General features: G+C 43.3%; 1 protein-coding gene across 1 annotated transcript in view; it reads left to right on the top strand.

The window, feature by feature from the left end:
- Positions 1-26,687, top strand: part of LOC138282847 (uncharacterized) — a 128,002-nt gene that overhangs the window by 93,548 nt on the left and 7,767 nt on the right. The gene's annotated exons all lie outside the window — the stretch shown is intronic.

Raw genomic sequence — 26,687 nt, 5'->3', positions numbered from 1 at the left:
AATAATTAGGTTAGATAAAGCCACCGCAAAAGGGGGAGGAATTGCCATTATCTTTAGGGAATCATTTAAGGTGACATCCTGGCCCCTTCAGCTGCCTGACTGTGAGAGTATGTCTTTTTCTATCTCATTAAATCCTCAATGTACTTTTTCAGGAGCTCTAATATATCGCCCTCCTGGTCCTGTGCAATTTTTTTTACAATCATTCCCTGAGCAGGTCGCTGAACTAATTAGCAATAAGCCCAACTTTAAAAGGGGATTTCAATATTCACACAGACAATCATGATAATGCAGCTGCTAAAAGTCTTTTGACTGATACGGCTGCCCTGGACCTAATACAATTGGTCAGAGACCAGACACATAACAAAGGCCATACTATCGACTTAGTTTTTAGTAATGCAGTTGGTCTAACTTAATTGCCTCCCACTTCTTTGGCCTGGTCATATAATTTCTTAATCTTGCTTAACCTGCCCACCCCGGCAGCAGGTAGACACTCCCAAATTATAACTATGGCATACCCTTAACGCTAGAGAGTGGAGCAGTACTTTAGAGAGTTTGAAACCTGCCTTGATGGCGAATAAGGCCTGTTCCCTAGAGCTATTCAATGAATCTATCACCAAAAGCCTAGATATTGTCCTCCCCTATACATCAAAGTCAGTAGGACACCTGAAAAACAATGCTTCTTGGTTCTCCTCCCATCTACATCTATTAAAGAAGGGTTGCAGACGTCTGGAAAGAAGATGGAGAAAAACCTATGACACCTCACTGAAAGAAGACTATAGAAAGGCCATTATACTGTTTTATGCTGAAATTAAATCAGCTCAAAGTACCTACTATGCTACCAAAATAGAATAGAGCTCCAACTCTCCTAAAGAGATTTTTCATTTATTAATAGAAATTGCCCACTCTCATTCTCATACCGAGTTTGTTGAAGCCTCTCATAAACACAGTAACAATCTAGCATTATTATTTCAGCAAAAAATCTTAGACATCTACTCTGCCTTTCCGATGGGTACTCGCTGATGCCAAGTTCTCGGAGAAGAGTGTTTAAACAGCACTGCGGTCCTTTCACAGCTTCCGCCTCTCTCTCCGGAACTGGTCTTTACATTACTTGACACCCTCAAACCAGCTTCTCCCCTAGACCCGCGCCCCACCCCACTATTCTAGTATTAGGGTCATCTGTTATAGTTCCAGTTCTGACCGACATGTTGAATTTGTTGCTGTAAAGCAATGTTATTCCTCATCAATGGAAACACACTATAGTAAAAACCCTGCTCCAGAAACCCAATTTAGATGCTCCGTGCTCAATAATTACAGGCCAATCTCCTTGTTGCCGGCCTTCTCTAAGATACTGGAAAAACACGTGAATGCTCAACTTTAAAATTTTCTTGAAGATAATAATACTCTTCATCCCTCCCAGATGGGCTTCAGACCTGGAGTCACGGAAGAGGTCAAGAAGCGCCTTGATAAGGGATTGGTGTAAGCAATTATTCTTCTGGATCTCAGTGCCACATTTGATACTTTTGATCACAACATACTAATTCAAAGAATGAGGGAGATTGGAGTCACAGGCAATGCACTGAGCTGGTTCTCCTCTTTTCTAGAGGCAAGATCTTTTCAGGTGCTAGATCAGTCTTTTTTTCCAACTGCTTCAATAGCAGCTGGGGAGTGCCACAAGGCTTCTAACGTAGCCCGACTTTATTTAACATCAACATGTCTCCACTAGCAAAGATAGTGGAGCCATATGGTCTTTCTCTAGTTTCATATGCTGATGACACCCAGCTGGTGGCCTCATTCTCGACTGAGCAGAACTTGTCTGTGTCTGCACTCTCTCCCTGCCTACGGGCAGTGTCGAAATGGATGTCTTAATGTAAGCTTAAGCTAAGGAGATAAGGCAGTGGTCCTAATCTTAGGCCAATACTCTCAGCCGGATCTTATTTCCCCTGTGCTTTACTCATTAGGGGATTTGCCCCCTCCCCAGGGATGTATCAAGAGCTTAGGAGTATGGCTTGACCCATGGCTGACCATGGACCATCAGGCTAAGAAAATCTCCTCCACTTGCTTTGGTACATTCAGACTCCTAAGAAAGGTGTTTAAAATTCTTCCGCCTGTTGCAAAGAGACTCATCATCCCGGCACTCATTATTTCCCATCTGGATTATGGTAATGCCTTGTACCTCGATGCTCCGAAATATGTGAAAAGGAGGCTAAAGGTGGTGCAGAACACCGCTGCCCACCTTCTCTTTGATATACCCAGGCATGAATCGGCCAAATCGTCTCTCTCTTCTCTGCATTGGCTCCCAGTGGAACAACAAATACATTTCAAAACGTTGTGTTGTATCCAAAGAGCAGTTTGCAACGAAGGCCCCCGCTGTTGCGAACTCTCGCCTCTTTCCATAAGCCTTGTAGACATCTCAGGTCCTCTTCGGCGACTCTAGCCTCAATCCCCCTAATAAAAAATCTAAATGGGGTGGAAGCTCTATGGCTTATCTTGGTGCCAAGTTGTGGAATTCTTTGCCCCATGGTTTACGACAAACCAGCAAACAAACTTTCCTTCCGTTGTTTACTTGAAACTTGGTTGTTTTAACTCCTTCCCTCAGTCTGTGTCTCGAAGACTTCAGTTTAGCGCTGGGAGGCCTTTGGGTAGCCGTGCGCTTTTTTAAGTCCTCATACCATAAAATAACATAACATTCTTTGCTCAAATACTTTCATACAACTCACTGCACATAGGTTTGGACAATCCTGAAATGAACAATAGAAAACATTTCCAGACATAGGGCCTGATTTAGAGTTTGGCACAACGGTGATGGGTATCCTGTCCACCAAAATATAAATCCCATTATATCCTATCAGATTTATATTTCAACAAATGGGATATCTGTCACCGTTGTGACGGAGAAACCTCTCCGCCAAACTCTAAATCAGGTCCATAGTGTTTGTGCCAAATATCAAACTGTACACCATCTGATGAGTAAAATCTGTTACAAGTCTCTAGAACTTTAACATCTGATACCCTTTTGAAAGATATTAAGCATAAAAGAATAGCTAGCTTGTAAGATATCTGTTTCAGTGAGAGGTAATTATTCTCTGCCCATGAAATAAACAGTTTTAACACCAAATTAATGTCCCATAAAGAAACATAACAAGCCTTAGGTGGTCTCTTAAGCCTGAGTCCTTTCATCATTCTACATATTAGAGGATTGTATCCAATAGTGTTGTCACTTACCAAAACATGACCGACTGACACATCTGACCTATGACAATTGATGGTCCTATTAGATATGTTTGATTGAAATAGTTTGGCTAAATATTTTGCCAAATCCATAACATGAGCCTCCATGAGATCTAGATTTCTTTCCATGTACCAATTACTCCACTTACACCAAACTCCTTTATATCTTTTTCTAGTGCCTGGTGCTTAAGACTCATCCAGTAAATCTTTAGCCTTTCTTGAAAGGTCAGAGTATCTTCTAGAACTCCTGAGATGCTCCAAGAAAGAAGGTTCAACCTTCCTTCTTCTACCAGAAGATATTCCTCTCCTTCTGGGCTCACAACTAAACCCTGATGCACTGATATAAAACGAGGTTCCTCCACAGCAAGCTCTATTACCCATGGGAACCAAACTTGTGAAGTCCAAAATGGGGTCACTAGGACAACCCTGCACTTCTTCCAAACCTTCCACAACACTCTCTGAATCACTGCAAATGGCAGGAGAGTGTCAGCCTTCTCTGTCAACCAATCCTGTGCACAGGTATCGACTGCTGTGGCTCCAGCGTCTGATCTCCAACTGAAACACCTGGTCACTTGACAAGTGAGTCTGTTTGCAAACAGGTCTACCTCTACTGGACCCTATAAAGTTTGTACTTTCCTGAACATTACTGGGTTCAATTGCCAATTGCTGAATTCCTTGAGCTATTGCAAATTCCAGTCTGCCCTCTGATTCTGTATGCCTCGAATGTGACCTGCTATCAGAACAATCTTGTATTCCCAGCAGAAATACCATATTTCTTGTGTGAAATCTGCCAGCTGCTTTGACCTTGAACCTTCCAAGCGATTGATATAGATTGATATAATAAAACTGCTGAAACATTGTCCACACAAATTAAAACTATGCTGTTTACTAGGTAGTTCTTGAAACTCCTAAAGCAGTTCAGTCCTGCCATTAACTACAAACAATTTATTTGTAATATCCTCTCTTCCTTTCCCATCTCCCCTGTTTCCAGGTTGTCCAGGCAAGCTCACCAATCTAAAATGCTGGCATATTCTTCTAAAGTAAAATCTGTCATATTTCCAAAAATAGCTTTGCCATTCCAGATATGTATGATGTTTAGCCACCACTGCAAATATGTTTGTGCTTCCGGGGACAGTAACATTGCCTCCACATACCGTAACCCTTTCTTTAGACCTAGTGCTTTTAACCTCTGAAAATTCCTGTAATGCAGGGGTCCTGGAGAGATTGCCTGAAGAGATGAAGATAGAAGACTTATTGCCCTTGATAAGTCACTAGGTGTTAAAACCTCCTTTCCTAAGACATATCTTCCTTCCTTCTTTCTTTTTTTATTTTCTTTTGAGGGAGAAGTAACTGAGTTTGCAAGGTGTCTACCTGAAACCCTAGGACCGCTACAGTGTGACTTGGTGTTAACATCCACTTGTCTACATTCACAATGAAACCTAGATCTTCCATAAAATCCATTGTTATCCATAAGTGCTCCAGTAGCCCTGTTGTCTCCCGACCCATTAACAAAATGTTGCCTAAATAATTTATTAAATGAACACCTCTCTCTCAAGAAGGATACAATCGGCTGTAAGACCTTGGTGAAACACCAAGTAGTGGAAGATAACCCAAAAGGGTGACAACAAAACTGGCACAAAACACCTCTCCATCTGTATCAGAGATATTTCTACAAATTTGCCTCCATAGGAATCCTGAAATACCCATCCTTCAAATCTAATTTTATTAGCCAATCCTTGGCTAGCAAAATGTCTTGTGAAAGATGGATTCCCTCCATCTAGAAGGGCCTCTAACTAAATATTTGTTTAAATCACTCAGATTTATTACTGGTTGTCAACCTTTGGCTTTCTTTTTTTACCAAGAACATTGCTCTTACAAAACCATCTTCTGACTCCAGTATCTCTATTATAAGCGACTAATCCATTCTTTCTCTGTTGAAAATAATTTCCTTTGGTTGAGAAATTTGGATGAACTTCTCAAAAATCTATCCTAAAAACTTTTATGACATCCAGAACCCAAGGGTCGTTTGTCACTAATGACCACTTGTGTACAAACATCTTTAGTCTTCCACCCAACTTTAGTTGGGAAGAACCAGTGCAAACCTTGGTAATCGCCTTCCTGTCCCGTACCTTGAGACTTTGATCTACCTCCTCTGAGTCTAGATCTTTCTCACTGCGGATAGAATACAGTTGAGGACTGGAAATTCCTCCCAGATCCTCTTGAATTCTGGAGATACAAATGGCACCCTGTGATACCTCTGCCGGCAGCCAATCCCCTCCTGTTGGCCCTTCCAAACATTTGTGGCCCAAAATCATGCCTTACATTAAACTGAGCTTTACTCAAGGCTGTAAACGTGGAGGCATACTTCCCTAATGACGTAATAAAGTTGTGACCAAAAAGTTGCCCATCTTGATCTCCTATCGTCTCCTCATTGGCCAATTCTGAAAGTTTGGTGTTCATTCTCATGAACATGGTATTTTCCTCTCAGATATCAGGCCTGCATTGGCATTACCCAGCATACAAATTGCCCTTTGGCTCCAACCCTTCAAGAGCTAATATCTATCTCTGTATCCTGTAAATGTGCCTTCTCTTCCATATCTAAGATGCGTGCCACAGGACCCAAGATATCTAGTAATCTGTCCTGGCATTGTTTTAAACACCCTTAAATGTCTTTTCATGGGTCCTTACCTGATTTAGACAGGAAGGTAATCAGCTCAGGGTCCAGATTGGGGATCTGACATATGCTATAATCAATATATGGTCTAGGGATTTCGGCTTGCATCTGACTACGATGCTGTCGCTCCAGGGGATTTTCTCACCCACTGTTTAATAAATGTAGTCACATGTGATGGGTCACCCATTTTGAACTATGGCCGTCTTATGGAATCCGGGCTAAACATATCCTCTCTTAGAGGAACCCTAACTGGTGTAGAGGATGAGGGGGCACTGTATGTCATCATCCAGACTTTCAAAAGCGTCTAACGCCTGATCAGGATCGAAAAAAAACTCATCAAACCCAATATTACCATTGGCATCATAATTGTCATCCAGTTAAAGCAATCCTGGTTATCTCTTGTGCTGCTGACGACACCACTCTTTTTTGTGCTGCTAGAGACACCACAATCTTTTGTAGCGCTAAGGTTACCCAAGTCTTGTGTAGTGCTAAGTCTACCACCCATAGAGGAAAGAGATTCTTCCCTCTTTGTTACTGAACAAGATTAAATATTTGAGTTTCTGGTCAAATGCCTTGTCTGTCTTTTTGGGGCCTTTCTACCCTTTTTTGTAGGTATGTCTTCCTCAGAGACTGAAAAATGCTTCTCACCTGCAGGAATATTTATCTTAGCTTTAATTAAAGAGGACTCTAGCGCTTCCTTAATAGAGGTCTTTAAACCCTCTTCAAAAGATTTTTTACACATTTCTACACTCATCTCCAGATGTAGTATTGTGTACCTTTCTTCCAGCATTGCCCTTTGAATAGAAAATATCTAATGTTATTTCTGCTTTTAATATTATTATTTAAACTACTGCTTTAACACACCATACCTTACCTAGTATTATCTTACCTAACGCCACAATCTAAAACTAACAAGAGACAAAAAACACTTAGCTAATGAATGATAAAAAAGGGAGGATTCTCCATTTGAAACAAAAAACACCAGTTCATGTACCAACTGACAGTTAACTTCAAAGTAATGGTCTTGTCATGGTAACAAATATCCATGTTATGACCAAACCAAAATGGAGTCTGACTTAATTAGGCCTCTTTCTATGTTTATATTCTCTCCTTTTAAAAAAATTCTTTGCAGCCACTCTAAAATTAGCAGGGTAAAGGAAAGACCCCAATTCACCACCATGGGCCTCCCTGGAATGTGCATTCATAGCCAGGGGAGGCAGTAACGCAGACGTGCTTAGACCTGCCTCCCAACATCTGACCTTCACTCCTTGGCCATGTCTCCAGGCACTCTAGTCCATCGGAAGCGCTAGGTGATGGCACAAGACTTATCTCACAAGTGTGGCCCGTTCCACAACCCTACAACGAGGTGCGGCATGATTGTAATCTGGGAGCGTGAGGCTAGGATGCCCTGAAGACGCGTTTCCCTCCGCAACCACACTTCAAAGCGTGACATGCTTCAAAGAAATCCAGCAAATTCCTGAAACTGTTTATTTATTGTGCCATATTTATACTTCAATTGTGCTGTTGTAAATAAAAGTATTTTTTTAACTTCCCTCAAGTTGCCTTATCAAAATGCAGTAGATTAAAAAAGTCCCTAAATTAGAAACAAGTTTTAGAACATTCTAATAGTCACTCCATAGATCAGAATAATCCGCCTAATAATAGACCATGTAGGTTTAGCGAACTATATGGTGTAGTAACTATAAAGATACCAAAAAGTAAGAGTAAGAATATACTAATCTGAGAAGGAGCAGCCAATAAAAGAGGAATATAGCTATTTGTCTTTGAAATATAAACTGTGTTATGATTCCAGAATTGGACTTTTTACTTTGTGATGAGTTTAAATTCTTTAAAGGACTGCATGTGAGGCAGCAAAAAAGGTTTATTGTAATTGTATTTATGTAGTGCTTACTATTCCTGACGAGGCGATGAAGCGCTTTTTGGCAAGTAGCAAGCTGCTCCAGAACCCAAGAGGAATTAGTGGTGGATAAGTATAGGGAAATATGAGTACAGTATTAGTATTATTATGAGTTAATTTTAGCATAGGATACGTGAGTTTATTAGTTGGATTGGCTAGAGTGATGGAGGGAATGAGGAGGGAAGAATCCAGAAGTGTAAATTTGGGAATAATGATAGCCTCCTGTCTTGTAATGAAATTGTTTGTGAAGATGTCCTTATCAAATGTGCTACCTGCCAGCATTTATTTTACACTGGATATTAACCCCTACGGTGCTTTGGACGAGGTGATCTCGTCCAAGGCACCGGTTCCCGGGTGCCTTGGATGAGATCACCTCGTCCTGCACCCGGGGACTGGGGGGAGTGCTAGCGCACCCCCCATGGGCCCCCCGTCCACCCCCCCCGGTCGTGGATGGAAGGGGAATCCCTTCCCCTTCCAACACCAACCCCCCCACCCCACTTCTGTGACGTCAGCGCGCATCGCCTCCTCCTTTGGAAGGATTTCTCTTCTGATCACGTCGAGGAGGCCGAGAGAGGCTTCAAAGGGAAGGAAATGTATTTCCTTCCCTTTGAAGTCTCTCTAAGCGTTTCAAAAGCCGGATTGCAAAGCAATCTGGCTTTTGAAACGCCCACTAGACACCAGGGATTTTATTTTTATTGGGAAACTGGACTGGCATAAGGGAGCGACCCCTTGGGCAAGGGTCGCTCCCAGGGGGGGGCATTTTTTTTTAAGGCCTTTTCTGCCCCCCCTGTGGGCAGACCGGCCTATTATTAGGCCGATCTGCCCCCGGGGAGCAGAAACCTCTAGGCACCAGGGATCTTTTTTTTTCTTTTTTTTTAGGTGGGGAGCGACCCCTTAAGCAAGGGTCGCTCCCCTAGGGTTCAAATTACATTTAGGCCATTTCTGCCCCCCTTGGGGGACAGAAACCACTAGACACCAGGGAGTTTTTTTTTTTAATTTGGAAATTGGAATAAGGGAGCATTTTTTTTTAAGGCTTTTTCTGCCCCCCCTCCGGGGGCAGAAACCTCTAGGCGCCAGGGCGAATTTTTTTTTTGTGTGTTTTTTTTGTTTGTTTGTTTTTTTAGAGATGGGGAGCCACCCATTAGGCAAGGGTTGCTCCCCTGGGGGGCAAATTGTATTTAGACCATTTCTGCCCCCCTTGGGGGCAGATCGGGCACTTTTAGGTCAATTGGGGGCAGAAACCACTAGGCACCGGGGATTTTCTTTTTGCGCCAATGTCACGCAAGGGGAACGACCCCGTAAGCAAGGGTCGCTCCCACGGGGGTTGTGGGGGCGGGGGGCAAATTTATTTTAGGCCATTTCTGCCCCCCCTGGGGGCAGATCGGCCTATTGTTATTAGGCCGATCTGCCCCAGGGGGGCAGAAACCTCTAGGTGCCAGGGCTAAAAAAAAAATTGTGTTTTTTTTTTTTTTTTTTGAGATGGGGAGCGACCCATTAGGCAAGGGTCGCTCCCCTTGGGGGCAAAATGTATTTAGACCATTTCTGAGTTTAGGTCAATCTGCCCCCAAGGGGGGGCAGAAACAACTAGGCACCGGGGATCTTTTTTTTTTGCGCCAATGTCACGCAGGGGGAGTGACCCCATAGGCAAGGGTCGCTCCCTGGGGGGGCTGGTGGGGCATATTTATTTTAGCCCATTTCTGCCCCCCCTGGAGCCGGCTGAGCTAGAGGCCAAAATCCACAGGTAGGCACTTTGTAAAAAAACACCTCTGTTTTCTGTGAAAAAATGTGATGTGTCCACATTGTGTTTTGGGCCATTTCCTTTCGTGGGCGCTAGGCCTACCCACACAAGTGAGGTATCATTTTTATCGGGAGACTTGGGGGAACGCTGGGTGGAAGGAAATGTGTGGCTCCTCTCAGATTCCAGAACTTTCTGTCACCGAAATGTGAGGAAAATGTGTTTTCTTTGCCAAATTTTGAGGTTTGCAAAGGATTCTGGGTAACAGAACCTGATCAGAGCCCCACAGGTCACCCCATCTTGGATTCCCCTAGGTCTCTAGTTTTAAAAAATGCACAGGTTTGGTAGGTTTCCCTAGGTGCCGGCTGAGCTAGAGGACAAAAGCTACAGGTAGGCACTTTTAAAAAAACACCTCTGTTTTCTGTCAAAAAATGTGATGTGTCCACGTTGAGTTTTGGGGCATTTCCTGTCGCGGGCGCTAGGCCTACCCACACAAGTGAGGTATCATTTTTATCCGGAGACTTGGGGGAACGCTGGGTGGAAGGAAATTTGTGGCTCCTCTCAGATTCCAGAACTTTCTGTCACGGAAATGTGAGGAAAATTTGTTTTTTTATAGTTAAATGTTGAGGTTTGCAAGGGATTCTAGGTAACAGAACCTGGTCAGAGCCCCACAAGTCACCCCATCTTGGATTCCCTTAGGTCTCTAGTTTTAAAAAATGCACAGGTTTGGTAGGTTTCCCTAGGTGCCGGCTGAGCTAGAGGCCAAAATCTACAGGTAGGCACTTTGCAAAAAAAAACAACTCTGTTTTCTGTTAAAAAATGGGATGTGTCCACGTTGTGTTTTGGGGCATTTTGTGACGCGGGCACTAGGCCTACTCACACAAGTGAGGTATCATTTTTATCGTGTGTCTCCTCTCAGATTCCAGAACTTTCTGTCACGGAAATGTGAGGAAAATGTGTTTTTTTAGCCAAATGTTGAGGTTTGCAAAGGATTCTGGGTAACAGAACCTGGTCAGAGCCCCACAAGTCACCCCATCTTGGATTCCCTTAGGTCTCTAGTTTTCAAAAATGCACAGGTTTGGTAGGTTTCCCTAGGTGCCGGCTGAGCTAGAGGCCAAAATCTACAGGTAAGCACTTTGCAAAAAACACCTCTGTTTTCTGTCAAAAAATTTGATGTGTCCACGTTGTGTTTTGGGGCATTTCCTGTTGCGGGCGCTAGGCCTACCCACACAAGTGAGATATCATTTTATCGGGAGACTTGGGGGAACGCTGGGTGGAAGGAAATTTGTGGCTCCTCTCAGATTCCAGAATTTTCTGTCACCGAAATGTGAGGAAAACGTGTTTTTTTAGCCAAATTTTGAGGTTTGCAAAGGATTCTGGGTAACAGAACCGTGTCACCCCATCTTGGATTCCCCTAGGTCTCTAGTTTTCAAAAATGCACAGGTTTGGTAGGTTTCCCTAGGTGCCGGCTGAGCTTTAGGCCAAAATCTACAGGTAGGCACTTAGCAAAAAACACCTCTGTTTTCTGTCAAAAAATGTGATGTGTCCACGTTGTGTTTTGGGGCATTTCCTGTCGCGGGCGCTAGGCCTACCCACACTAGTGAGGTATCATTTTTATCGGGAGACTTGGGGGAACATAGAATAGCAAAACAAGTGTTATTGCCCCTTGTCTTTCTCTACATTTTTTCCTTCCAAATATAAGAGTGTATGTAAAAAAGATGTCTATTTGAGAAATGCCCTGTAATTCACATGCTAGTATGGGCACCCCGGAATTCAGAGATGTGCAAATAACCACTGCTCCTGATAGAGCGTTCCGTCCTAATAAATTACCTGTATTTGGACGCTCTTGGGTCGATGAATCTTTTGACCAAGTGGGGCTCTCTTCACCCGAGATTAGTCAATTTAATCAAATCAATAATCAATAACGAACATAAGCAATGCCCTGATCAACATAACACTTCACAATTAATCCAGAAAACATTTCGGCGAACCATGACCTTTCGGCCATGAATAACCACACCAGTTCATTCAAAGTTAATGAATTTATTTCCCTATATTAACAAAGCTAGCACGATATAAATGTGTCTCAACACCAAATGATATATGTAAATGAACATTAATAGCTGTCCATAACGGCGAAAAAGATGCAATCTATGCAGCATTTGAATAACAATGCATTCGATAATAGCAACGCAAACCACTAAAACTATAATCTGTAATGGGCTAATTGCATACATTAGTCAGCATAACAAGGTCTCAAATTGCATCGTGCAACAAATGAATCCTCATCTAACCTCAAATTAGCATCTGCATGTGGGACTTCATGCAAAAACAATTTAGCAACATTAATTTGGAAAACTCCTAACTAGGGCTCTTTCAAAAATCAGCAGTTGGTTACCTAAAAAGGAACACAATGCAATTGTACATTTTCCTTTCATATTTACCAAATTCAATCAGCATTCAAGGAAGTCTTCGTCTCACAGGTACCGGCTTCGATCAGCATGGGACGGGGGCAAAGGGGCAGGGTGGACGGGGCAATTGCCTCACAGCGGCAAGATAAAAGGACAAAACTACTACTTTATGCAAAGGGGCAAATCAAAGTTAAAGTCTCTAGGGCGAGAATTACTTAAAGTCTCTTTCTCTCGATTAGAGAAAGCATCAAAGTCTCATTCAAAATGGCGTCGAACATCAATTGGCATCGTAGAAGATGGCAAAATGACGAGGTCGGCAAGATGGGCCATAATGGCTGCAATGTCCTGCAAATGACGGGTAATGGCTAATGGCTGATGTCCGGGTAATGGCTGTAATGGCTGCTTTCTTCTTGTGCACCAGGTTTAAATAAACAACAGTTTAAATCCAGTAGGGTCTTCCATTGGAGGGTTCATAGGTTGGCTTCAAATTGTCCAATCAAAAACAACAATTCACAAGCTTCTACCTAGGCATACATTATCCTTGGAGTCGGGAACGTAAGTTGCAACATATTTTACCAATTAACTCACTTTCAGAGCTTCCATTGTCTGCACCTGCAGATTGACCTTGGAGCAAAGAAGAAGATGCCAGGCTGGCACGAAACCTTAAAGATAAGCATGTGAACCGATCTCACTGGAAAAGTACAGCTTCAAGCAAGAATACACGTTTATTAGCACATTAAAAAAACACGAGCATCTAAACCGTGAGACAAGGCAACTAGGCCGAAGCCTCCACTAAAGTTATGCTAAGTTAAAACATTTCAAAGAAGCAAATCATGGCACACGTTTACGGTTATGTCAGATAAGTACAATTCTAATACATCACGTTATATAAAGCACGCTTATAAATGTTGGCGAACTACTCTGAGGGCACATTTGTCCCCGTACAATCTTTATTAGTTCGGTTAAAGTCACACTTGATTATTGCGGCACTACGTTTATGCGCTAATAAATGTAAAACCTTCGTTTCTGCGTCATCAATCCCTCCTCTGATGACTATTTGTCATCACACAAAACTATTCCCACAAATTTTATTCCATTAAAATTCTGTCAGTTCTCTTTGCCTTTTAGTTCCCCTTGTTCTTGCCTTGTATTCTTCTGCCATTCTTTTCATCATTTTCTATTCCTTCCTTCTCTTAATTCTTGCCATGATCATTAGTATTCCCCTCTTTATTCCCCAAATCCCAAAGATGCAAATTAGTACTATTAGTATTCCCTGTATTATTTTTAGTAATATTCCATTCCAAATGCCACCAAGCCAATTTCCCACTGAAGCAACTCCCTTTCCAACCTTCTCCCAAACTCCTGGTTCTTTCAATTCCTTCAAGTCTGCACTCTCTTTTGTTAGATTTGCAAGCATTGTTTTAATTTTCACACTGTTGTCTGGTATATACGTGCAACAGTGACGCGCACCAAGCATTTTGCAAACGCCGCCATCCTTTGCTAAAAGAATGTCTAGGGCAAGCCTGTTTTGAAGAGTCATAGCTCTTTCCGCTGCAAGTTCAGCATCCATCAGGATTATAGCACCTGAAAACTTTGTCAACATGTTATCCACTATAGTAGACAACTTTCTTATTTTGATGGAATTCAACACAACTCCCAATGACGGAATTATGGCTCCAAATATATCTCCTACCACAGCAGCTGCGGTCTCTCTTTTCTGGATACGATGAGATCCAGGTGTCTTTGGAATCACCGATAGGTCATCCAGTTGATAAACCTTTGGGAACACTATACCCAAATAACATCTCCCCCACCATCCCTTTGGAAGACGATAATAGGCATTATGCCCACAAATGTAATATACACCAGGTATGACAGGGTCAAGTCCGTTCAACATGAATGTCCATTTGGCCTTAAAGATAAACGTATGTTTACATTCACTCGCTCCCACGAAAATGTTATCATAATAAGATTCACCACGATATATACAAAATTTCCCTACATGCCAAGCGTCTAAAGCTATTTTCCCTTGTGTTTTTATTGCGGCAAAAGCATAATTATCTACTGAAGTCCTCTTACTTAGCTCCTTTTCTAATTTCGCATTCATTTGTGCCCTTCTATCATCTGTGCGATCTAAAAAGCTTATTTCTACTGCAGAGAGCGAGCAGGTAAGGTTTTCCCTATGAGCGTGAGCTGTTTCAAAAGGTTGCATTGGCTCGAAAAATTCCCTCATTATTTTAGCATCCCAATCTTTAGCAATCTGGCTTAGTTGCGTTATTATAGGAACATATGCAAAGGTAACATCATAATTTGAATAAAAATACTGTATGTTAGTTTGACCATAAAATCTAGAAGTTACTAAACTACATGTAATCCCATATGTAAGAGGCATGTGGTGATAAGTCACCCCTTCCGTTACCGATGTCGGTATCTGTGTACACACATAACAATCTTTCGCATCCATAGTCTCAACATATTCTGTTAGTAGGCGATAGAAAACATTATACGAAAGTTCCTTCTTATTATGCAAGTGTCTCTCATCTAATTCTAGTCTTTTCAATGCGGTTAGTTCAGTGACAGTAACAGGAGCAGAAGTAGAAGCATCAATTTTCTCATTCTCACCCTTACCACGCGTTGCAAGCACTATTGCCATTATTATTAGTACACATGCAGTTATCAAGCCTATACACGCATATTTACAATATTTCACTCTACTGTTTTGTGTAGCGTACTTAGTCATGATCTGTATAGAATCAGAGAGCTAGAAGCACCTATAAAAGAAACGATTTAGCAAATTGTTACAAAGCTGAACGAGCGCAATGTTCACACAGTTTTCTTCAGGAGCCCAGTCACTTATCGGTTAGCAGCATTTGTCTCAATTCGGCAATAACTCAGTCTTTTATCAGTTAGCAACGTTGTCTCAAATCGGGTTTAAGAGTCAATCAGGTTATCAAAGTCTTATCAAGTTAGCAAATGTCTCATCCGGTTTAGCAATGTCTCAGCTGGTTGTATCACGTTAGATTATAGCAAGCAATGTCATTTATCAGTTTTTCAGTCAATAGTGTCCATAAAACTTTTCTTTTCTATTGGTATCTCTTCTTCTTCGTTCTCGAGGCTAAGAGATACAAATTCGTCGGTCCAATCGTCATTGACTACATATGCCCATTCTGGACCGGAATATCTCCTGTTTGGTATCCTTTTCCTTTTCAATTTTGCATCTCTCTTTGATTCTGCCTCACTGGTACTTTCCTCTTTGGCCAAGCCTTTTCCTTCACTTGATGTTGGTACCACGACAGACACTTTCTTTCTTTTCTCTTTCACTCTTGGCCCTTCACTGTAGTTCAACGTTTCTCTGGTTCTTAGTTCTACTGGTGATATACTTGGTCTTCTCTTTGCACTGTGTCCACTTGATGGAGCTGCGATCTCTTCTGAGGAAGGTTGAACAGTTTCGTTCTGTTCTGCCTTGTCCCCTCCTTCTGGGGAGTCAATCAGGTTTTCCTTTTCTTTTTCTGTACCGTCTGCTTCTGGGAAAGCCCTCCTCTGATCAGGCTTTCCTGCTTCTTCACCTCTTTCGAGCCCTTTGTCACTGTTACTTTCTTCAGGCTCTTTGTCACTTTCAGCTGCTTCAGGCTCTTTGTTACCTTCAGCTGCTTCGTCGCTGTCTAAGGTTTCTCCTTGGTCTTCCCCAAGTGAATCGGTTGTTTCGTCCTCAGAGAATATTTCTCTCTCCTCTATTTCTGCCTGTTCGCTTCTAGTTCTGTTTTGCTCTGTCTCAGCGCTCTGCACTTTGTTATCAGGTACTGGCAGTTTCAGCGCTTCAACTTCCTCATCTGTGGGACACAACACTTTCTTTGTATGACTGGCGTGGATCCAGTTGGGAACTCCCGCACACTTCACAGCGGTAGTGGTCATCAGGATCACTTGGAAAGGGCCTTTCCAACGGGGTTCCAGACACGACTTCCTCACGTGCTTCTTTATCACGACCCAGTCACCTGCTTTCAGTGTGTGTCCTGGACCTTGGATCGGTGGCAAGGTGGTTGCTTCCACCTGGTGAGAGAAAGAGCGAACCACGTCAGCCAGACCTTTGCAGTAGTCTAACACCATATCATCTGTAATATTCAAAAGCGCGTTTGCGGGAACTGCAGGAAGTCTCATGGCCCTGCCCATGAGAATTTTGTGCGGGGACAATCCAGTCTTTCTGTCAGGGGTGTTTCTCATTGACATTAACACCAAAGGCAATGCGTCAGGCCATTTCAAATTTGTCGATGCACATATTTTCGCCATTCTTGATTTCAGTGTACCATTCATTTGTTCCACCAGTCCTGAGGCTTCAGGGCGATAGCTACAATGCAGTTTTTGCTCAATGTTCAGCGCTGCGCAAAGTAACTTTATCACCTCGTTATTGAAGTGACTTCCTCTATCTGATTCTAAAGAGATCGGGAATCCGAAACGTGGTATCAACTCCCTCAACAATAGTTTTGCAACTGTAAGGCTGTCATTTCTACGTGTGGGGTATGCTTCAATCCAGTGACTAAAAATGCACACAATCACCAACACATACTTCAGACCTCCATGCACAGGCATCTCAATAAAGTCCATCTGCATTCTGCTGAACGGGCCACTCGCCCTGCCAATGTGGCTCATGTTCACAACCGTTCCCTTTCCTGGGTTCATCTGCTGACAAATGACACAACGATGGCAGACTGCTTCTGCAACTTGATGGAATCTGGGGTTAAACCAATCAGTTTTGAACAATCTTATCATGGCATCTCTCCCTAGGTGAGCCTGCCCATGATAGAACCGCGCTAGCTGCGATAAGAGACTATTTGGTAAAACAAATTTTCCTTCATTTGAAACCCATAACTCATCTGGTCTCCTTGTACATTGTGACTTAATCCAGGAAGCTCTTTCATCCTCCCTGACGCTATTCTGTAATGCTTTTAGTTCATCCATTGTATCCACGACCTTCAAGGCAAATGCTTCAGCTGGTTCGAGCTCTGGCTCACTTATCAAATTCCATTCATCCCTGAGCAATATACAGTTCAAGGCACAAAATCTTGCGACTTGATCCGCATATGCATTTCCCAGGGAAACATAGTCCTGTCCTTTTGTATGAGCACTACACTTTACCACTGCAATTTCGGCTGGCATCTGAATGGCGTGTAACAATTCCCTTATTCTCTCTCGTTTTTCACTGGGGACCCTGAAGAGGTCAGGAAACCTCTCTGTGACCATAATTGCCCAAAGTCGTGCACAATTCCAAACCCGTACTGACTGTCAGTGTAAATGGTAACCTTCATCAATGTAGACAGTTGGCATGCTCTTGTAAGGGCTACAAGCTCTGCTACTTGTGCGGAATAGACTCCTTGAAGCCAGGACGCTTCCAAGACACCTGTTACAGTACATACAGCATATCCTGCTTTCAATATTCCCAACGCATCTCTTAAACATGACCCATCAACAAAAACAATTTGGTCATTTTCATCAAGCTTAGTATCCTTAATGTCAGGTCGGGGTTTTGTGCAAAATTCAGTCACCTGAAGGCAGTCGTGCTCGACGTCTTCAGCGTTCTCAATTTCAGCATTTTCACCGGGAAGCAAGGTTGCTGGATTCAACGTAGTGCACCTTTTCAGCTGCACATTCGGTGAGCCCAGAATTATTGTTTCATACCTTGTGAGTCTTGCTCCAGTCATGTGTTGCGTTCGGGAGCGGGTCAAAAGTATCTCAACTGAGTGAGGGACCATGACTGTTAATGGGTGTCCCATCACTATTCCTTCACTCTGAGTGAGGCTGATACCAACTGCTGCTACGGCGCGCAAACACCCTGGCAGTGCTGCTGCGACCGGATCCAAAGTAGCTGAAAAATACGCTACTGGTCTGTTTATGCCACCATGGGCTTGGGTCAAGACAGACAAAGAACATGCATCACGTTCATGACAAAACAATGTGAAAGGCTTTGTGTAATCAGGCATACCTAAAGCTGGAGCCCTGCACATGCATTCTTTCAATTCAATAAAAGCATCCATCTCATCTCCTTTCAGCTCAATTTCATCCAAGGCATCCTTCTGGGTCAGTTTCAGTAAAGGCTTTGCTAGAGTTGAGAAGTTGGGAATCCACTGGCGACAGTAGCTCCCCATCCCCAAAAACTTCCTCACCTCCCTCCTTGTCTTTGGTGGACTCATTTGAAGTACACTTGTTATTCTTTCCTTCATTATTCTCCGTGACCCTTTCTCTATTTGATGACCCAAGTATTTCACTTTCTTCTGACAGAACTGCAACTTTGAAGGAGACACCTTGTGTCCATTCCTTCCCAAATGGTTCAGTAGAGCAATGGTGTCGGCTGTGCAGCCACTTTCTGTCTTAGATGCAATCAGTAAGTCATCAATGTACTGTACTAGGGTTGACTCGAATGGCAATTCTAACGCTTCCAAGTCTTTCTTTAGAATCTGATTGAAAATTGACGGTGACTCAGAAAACCCTTGAGGAATTCGACACCAACTGTAAACCCTGTCTAAGAATTTGAAACAAAAGAGAAATTGGCTGTCCTCATGAAGAGGCACCGAAAAGAATGCTTGTGACAAGTCGATGACTGAGAACCACTCGGCATCGCAAGGGACTTGAAACATTATCACAGCTGGATTCGGTACTACAGGGCAGCATTTAATTATGATGTCATTTATTTTCCTCAAGTCCTGCACGATTCGGACCTTTCCACTCGGCTTTATTAGTCCCATAATTGGTGAATTACATGGACTGCTTAACACTTCTTTCAGTACTCCCTGTTTTACAAACTCGTCAATGAGTTGGGCGACTTTCATGAGGGTGTCTTGTGCCATGTGGTATTGTGGGGTCTGGGGAAAGGTTACATTGGGTTTTACGGTCACTTTCACTGGTTCCACTCCTTTCACCAATCCCACCTCTTTTCCTGTCATATCCCACACTTCCTTTCCGACTGTTTCCCGTAATTCAGCTGGAATATCTTCTTCAGTTATCATCGGAAAAAGGTTAATCAGAGGATATTCTTCATCGACAGTTTCCATCTCATCCCCTTCTACACTGTCCTCTTCTTCCCCATCACTGCTCGTCTGAATTCTAATTCCATCGTTCAAACACATAATCGAACATCCCAATTTGCACAATAGGTCTCTCCCTAACAGTGCTATCGGGCTTGAGTCACATACCACAAAACTATGTGACCCTTGATAGTTACCAATTCTGACTTGTACTGGATCTGTGATTGGGTTCGTCAGGTGCCTGTTTGCTACTCCCACTACCTGAACTGTTCTCCCTGAGAGTGGCAAATTTGGTACTTCAATGCTCCTAACAGTTGAACGTGTGGCTCCTGTGTCAACCAAGAATGAAACACGATGACCCATAACTCTTCCCTCCACATATGGACCCTTTTGATCAACTTCCAAGGATGCTGCAAGCACACAATTTCCCTCCTCATCTGAACTTTCACTCTCCCATACATTGTTTATTCCATTCTCACTGTGTAATGGGAACTGTTGTACTGTGCCATTTGTATTCATCACCTGACCCGAGACCTGTGGAGGAACCATCACTTGCTGCTGACTCACTGGTGCCAAAGGTATTTGCATTTGCTGATTAGGTACCATGGGAAACTGCTGTTGCATTGGCTGTATTTGCGTCATCTGCATACGGGGCATCTGCATCTGCTGCGGCTGCATGGGCTGTAATCCCTGCAGCTGATTTATGGTCTGAAAATTTGGGCTTGGACCTCTCATTTTCGGTCCCCTCATTGTCTGGAATGCATTGACATCATTGTTTTGCTGACCAACACCTGCACCTTCCTGCACCACCATCGGGCACTCGCGTTTCCAATGCCCGACGATCCCGCACACGTGACACGGCATCACCCTTTTCATTGCCTGCACACCATTCGGAATCGCAACAGTGTTCAAATCCGGACCATTACTCCCAAAGCCTCCTCTGCCTCTGCCTCTCGCCTGTGGCTGAAACACCATATTTCCCTGCGGCTGCGGCTGCGGCTGCGGCTGCGGCTGCGGTATCTGCTGTTGGAACCCTTGCAACCCTTGCAAACCTGTCTGAGCTGCTTTAAGTTGCATCATCATCACCTTCTCTTTCAACCTTTTCTGTTTCACTTCAATTTCGTCGCTACAGTATTTCGCATAATTCAACACCTCATCAATAGGTTTCGACTGCCAACAAATCAAATGCGTCTTTATCATCTGACTTATCTCTGGTCTCAGCCCTTCCACAAATCTAAACACAAAATGGAGCATGTCCCTCGCCTCTATTGTTTCCGTGCCACTGTAGTTCTTGAACGCCTTCAACAACCTCTCATAGTAACCATGAATTGACTCTTTAGCCTCTTGGGCAGTTCGATCAATCTTCTGCCAATCCACATTTTTCGCGGCAACCTTCGTCTTCAAATGCTCAATCACCTTATAGTACAAGCTCATTACCATAGGTGATGGTGCACCCGTATCCCTGTCTCTCTCTGGTTCACTTGTCGGCCAACCTACAGCCCTTTTGCAGTCTTCCCACAAATCTGCCGGAACCACAATCTCAAAGAGGGTGTTCAGGTCTTCCCAAAGACATTTTGCAAGCTTCACAAACCTATCAGTCTGTTGATACCATTCAATCGGTTTCTCTCTCAGTTTGGGAAAATCATCCGTAAAAGACTGAATGTCGCTCCTGTGCCACGGTACATGTATTAATTTTCCCCCTGCTGTCTCCCTCATTGGTAACATGGTTATTGCATCACTACTCTGTGGTCTTTTCTCCTTGTGCTCTGGGACACTGTCTTTCTTATTTTCCTTTTTCTTTGCCCATCTGCTTTCCCATTTGTCTAAGCACCTCCACACTTGTGCACTCTGCAGCAATTCTCTAAGGTGCGCTTTCATGCCTGCTGACCTCATGTGTTCAAAGTCTGTGGTCCCTAAATCCAATCTATAGCTCCTGCTCAAGTGTTTTGTCTTGTCTATCTCAACCCCGTTTTTGTCAGCTATTTCTTGCAACCTTCTATGTACCTTGTTCACTTCTCTCGTAATCCTGGGACATAGATACCTCAGCTCTTCTTCCGAGTAGGACTCTAACCTATTCAAACCCATAGTCCCTTCCACCAATTCTTCTGCTTCCATGTTCAACCTGACCCTATTCAGATAGTCTTCTCCCTTCCCACTGGCTGAGCTTTGTGTGGAATTCAGACTGTTGAACCACTGCGTCAGCTGTTGCGCATTCAACCCCATCAGTGTAGCATTCACATCGACTGCCATTGATGGTTGTGGCAACTTTTCAGTGTTCGATGATAGCGGTATCATCAGTGGGGGACTCGACCTCACCACTGTTGACTGAGCACATATGGGACTAAACTCCATCAAGGACCCAGATCCAGTTGGCAGAGCCGCTATCGGAGTTGTCTCTGGAGTGTTTTCTATGCGCCTCCTTTCCGTCCCACTCTGCACCACTGATCCTTGACCGCTCATACCTGAGTTAGGCTGAATGTACAAAGGTACCGGTGGACCTACAGTAATGGGTAGGGATATCGCATCTGGGTTCTGTCCATTCCCCATGTTCTGAGGCATGTTCATTCCTACACTGTGGGTCATCATTGCCGGCATGCCCGTCTGACTCCCCGTCATCTGAGCATGTGCGGTTCCCCCCTGCATCTGCTTTTGAGGCATCAAAAACTGGGTTGATTCAGCTTGTGACAATGTTGGGTTGCGACCATTCTGTACTCCCATTATGGTTGGATCTAGAATCATTCCCGTACTGTTGTCACTGCTGTAGTACCTTGGGACCTGCGGCTGATAATTTTCTGCTGTTTTCAACATAGGTACATCTGGATATATTCTCCTAACCTGCGGTATCTGCGGGGTGAACAGTAAACTCGGGTCCTTAGATCCCGATGGCGTTTCTGAATTCGGAGTTTCATTATTCTGTACCGGTGCCGGAGGGGCAGAACTGGTACTTGGACCTTGTTCACTCTCTGCATAAGGTGGTGGACGGTCGTTCAGCAATTGCATGATGAACTCCTCATCCTCTGACTCGTCTTCTCTCCTTAACTTTTCCTCGTCCTCTCTATCTTTGGAACACCTCCTGTTTGTCTTACAGGTAGCTTTCTTGCCTGTCGCCTCTTCTTCCTTAGCAATTGCGGGAAACAATTTTATCCCCTGCAATATATCTGACCTCCACACCTTCTGTGCATTATCCCACCTAGCGTCCGCTAGTGTCTTTTCTACCTTTCTTATCCTGGCCTCGAACTTCTTTTGCTGTTTCTGTCTAGCCATTAGTTCCCAAACCGCTAGAGCCTCAAACTGTGCTGGCCTTGGAGGTACCTTCATGTCGTACATCGCGAATCTCAAATTCTCTAGGATCCTTATATTGAATGTCCCATGGATCGGGAACGCTACGCTCCCATGTCTCTCTGTCAGCTTGTGCCATTGCTTTAGCCAAAGGCACGGAGCTACCCCCCTTTCCTCCATTACAATGTAAGCTGGTGTACCTTCGGGTGGCGTCTCCTCTCCTACGCTCGCTTTAATGTAAGACTCCCCCTTCATCGCACTCTTTAATGCTTTAAAAAATTTCATTTTCTCGTCTTTTATTTCACAAAGTTTGTAATCAATAAGTGACTTTAATTCCCGGAATACTCTTCGCTTGCCTTTCCCCTTCCAATCGAGCCCCATGGACTGCGTCCAATCTGTGCGCGACCCTTCTCTGCAACCAACCTATCCCAGCGCAGCTCCTAGTGACGTCACACTCACACACACTGCGGCTGACAAAGCCTCGCGGCTTGTCCTCCTTCACTCAGCTCCTCTCGTAACAACTTCCGGCATGTATCGCGAGCAACCAAATAATAATAAAACAGATCTGTCGGTTTACTACAGGAAGGGTAACACAATCGCTTCAGGACCTTAGGGATTTTTCACTAGCCTCAGCAGTTATTCCATCTTTCTCGGTCCCCACTTTCGCAAGCAAATTCTGACCCGCAGACTCTGCTCTCAACTTGTCAGTGATCTATTCTAGTGCACTTAGAATTTGTCAAAGCCCGAAGTCGAAGTTTTCTTTCACTCCCTTAACATACGTACCGACTCGTTGACCACGCCCGGTCAACCTATTAAACCGACCAGACCACAACATAAAACAAGTGTCTCATACACTTTTCAACATACTCCGGAGTCTCTTGACCTCGCAGGGCCCGTCTCAACAACAACAACCACGTGGACCTTTTTCTGCACAAAGCGCCACATGCACATGAAGTTCGACGACTTCCCTACTCTCACACTCGGAGTCGCACCTCCGCTATTCTCTAAAATCCTCGCAACCTTTTCAAACAATCTGCGGCAATAAGCTGTGCAAGCGCAAAACCCTGACTTCACTCATACCGTCACTAGTACCGCCAACGCCGATTTCACACCTCCATTCTCTCCATTCGCAAGCTCCGAGATCCCGGGAAAGTCGCGGGGGACTTAGGGCATCATCATTCTCTCAATCTGTTTTACCCAAGAAAAAATCTAATTCAACACCATATACTTCTCGAGTGGGGTCTCAAAGAGCGCAACCGTTACCTCTCGTGTGGGGTCCCAAAGGGCGAAACCTTCAATTCAACACCATATACCTCTCGAGTGGGGTCCCAAAGGGCGAAACCGTCCTCTGCTACCATCTACTGATAGAGCGTTCCGTCCTAATAAATTACCTGTATTTGGACGCTCTTGGGTCGATGAATCTTTTGACCAAGTGGGGCTCTCTTCACCCAAGATTAGTCAATTTAATCAAATCAATAATCAATAACGAACATAAGCAATGCCCTGATCAACATAACACTTCACAATTAATCCAGAAAACATTTCGGCGAACCATGACCTTTCGGCCATGAATAACCACACCAGTTCATTCAAAGTTAATGAATTTATTTCCCTATATTAACAAAGCTAGCACGATATAAATGTGTCTCAACACCAAATGATATATGTAAATGAACATTAATAGCTGTCCATAACGGCGAAAAGGATGCAATCTATGCAGCATTTGAATAACAATGCATTCGATAATAGCAACGCAAACCACTAAAACTATAATCTGTAATGGGCTAATTGCATACATTAGTCAGCATAACAAGGTCTCAAATTGCATTGTGCAACAAATGAATCCTCATCTAACCTCAAATTAGCATCTGCATGTGGGACTTCATGCAAAAACAATTTAGCAACATTAATTTGGAAAACTCCTAACTAGGGCTCTTATCAAAAATCAGCAGTTGGTTACCTAAAAAGGAACACAATGCAATTGTACATTTTCCTTTCATATTTACCAAATTCAATCAGCATTCAAGGAAGTCTTCGTCTCACAGGTACCGGCTTCGATCAGCATGGGACGGGGGCAAAGGGGCAGGGTGGACGGGGCAATTGCCTCACAGCGGCAAGATAAAAGGACAAAACTACTACTTTATGCAAAGGGGCAAATCAAAGTTAAAGTCTCTAGGGCGAGAATTACTTAAAGTCTCTTTCTCTCGATTAGAGAAAGCATCAAAGTCTCATTCAAAATGGCGTTGAACATCAATTGGCATCGTAGAAGATGGCAAAATGACGAGGTCGGCAAGATGGGCCATAATGGCTGCAATGTCCTGCAAATGACGGGTAATGGCTAATGGCTGATGTCCGGGTAATGGCTGTAATGGCTGCTTTCTTCTTGTGCACCAGGTTTAAATAAACAACAGTTCAAATCCAGTAGGGTCTTCCATTGGAGGGTTCATAGGTTGGCTTCAAATTGTCCAATCAAAAACAACAATTCACAAGCTTCTACCTAGGCATACATTATCCTTGGAGTCGGGAACGTAAGTTGCAACATATTTTACCAATTAACTCACTTTCAGAGCTTCCATTGTCTGCACCTGCAGATTGACCTTGGAGCAAAGAAGAAGATGCCAGGCTGGCACGAAACTTTAAAGATAAGCATGTGAACCGATCTCACTGGAAAAGTACAGCTTCAAGCAAGAATACACGTTTATTAGCACATTAGAAAAACACGAGCATCTAAACCGTGAGACAAGGCAACTAGGCCGAAGCCTCCACTAAAGTTATGCTAAGTTAAAACATTTCAAACAAGCAAATCATGGCACACGTTTACGGTTATGTCAGATAAGTACAATTCTAATACATCACGTTATATAAAGCACGCTTATAAATGTTGGCGAACTACTCTGAGGGCACATTTGTCCCCGTACAATCTTTATTAGTTCGGTTAAAGTCACACTTGATTATTGCGGCACTACGTTTATGCGCTAATAAATGTAAAACCTTCGTTTCTGCGTCATCACTCCTCAACACCTTATCTTGTGCCCATTTTGGAAATACAAAGGTTTTCTTGATAGCTATTTTTCATGCTTTATATTTCAGCAAATGAATTGCTGTATACCCGGTACAGAATGAAAACACACTGCAGGGTGCAGCTCATTTATTGGCTCTGGGTACCTAGGGTTCTTGATGAACCTACAAGCCCTATATGCCCCCCCAACCAAAAGAGTCCAGCAGACGTAACGGTATATTGCTTTAAAAAATCTGACATTGCAGGAAAAAGTTACAGAGTAAAACGTAGAGAAAATTGCTGTTTTTTTTACCTCAATTTCAATATTTTTTTTTCCTGTTATTTTCTGTAGGAAACCCTTGTAGGATCTACACAAATTACCCCTTGCTGAATTCAGAATTTTGTCTACTTTTCAGAAATGTTTAGGTTTCTGGAATCCAGCATTGGTTTCATGCCCATTTCTGTCACTGACTGGAAGGAGACTGAAAGCACAAAAAATCGTAAAAATGGGGTATGTCCCAGTAAAATGCCAAAATTATGTTGAAAAATTGGGTTTTCTGACTCAAGTCTGCCTGTTCCTGAAAGCTGGGAAGTTGGTGATTTTAGCACTGCAAACCCTTTGTTGATGCCATTTTCAGGGGAAAAAACACAAGCCTTCTTCTGCAGCCCCTTTTTCCCATTTTTTTTTAAAAAAACGAATTTTTCACTGTATTTTGGCTAATTTCTTGGCCTCCTTCAGGGGAACCCACAAAGTCTGGGTACCTCTAGAATCCCTAGGATGTTGGAAAAAAGGACCCAAATTTGGCTTGGCTAGCTTATGTGGACAAAAAGTTATGAGGGCCTAAGCGCGAACTGCCCCAAATAGCCAAAAAAAGGCCTGGCAGCGAAGGGGTTAAGCAAATGGAATGGATTATGTTTGCAGACATTCTTTCCACCTTCTGTACGTGGACAGTAATCAGTAGCCTAGCAAAGACTCAATAGGCCCTCTGCAAGGAAGGGAACTGGGCCTCCATCCCCAGGTTTGATAGTAAAAAACAGCTACTAACTGGATGATGTGGGCCCCCAACATTTCTAGGTCCTGGTGCCACTGCACCTGCTACACTGATATCATTGCTTTGTGAATAATGACAACAAGATTGATTTAATTTTCACTTATCACTGGCAGTATCCCTTCCATACTTTCCACAATGAGGGTCCACGCAATACTTCACCCCAAAGTTTGCGATTTTGTTATCTAAGTGTTCTTAAAAAGTAAGCATATGTAAAACATCCATGTCTTGCATTCTATTTATATTAAAAAAGTCAGAATATTGTACATAAATCTATTTTCTCTGTGGTATTTTAGCAATGTATTATATATTGAATAAATATTCCATTTTGTGAAAACGAATACCCATCACCTCAGCTCAAACTGAACATCATTTCAATTAT

This window comes from Pleurodeles waltl, chromosome 2_2 (genome assembly GCF_031143425.1).
Source record: "Pleurodeles waltl isolate 20211129_DDA chromosome 2_2, aPleWal1.hap1.20221129, whole genome shotgun sequence".
Taxonomy (NCBI): domain Eukaryota; kingdom Metazoa; phylum Chordata; class Amphibia; order Caudata; family Salamandridae; genus Pleurodeles; species Pleurodeles waltl.
Note: the sequence above shows the minus strand (reverse complement) of the source record. Positions and strands in the feature narration are given on the sequence as shown.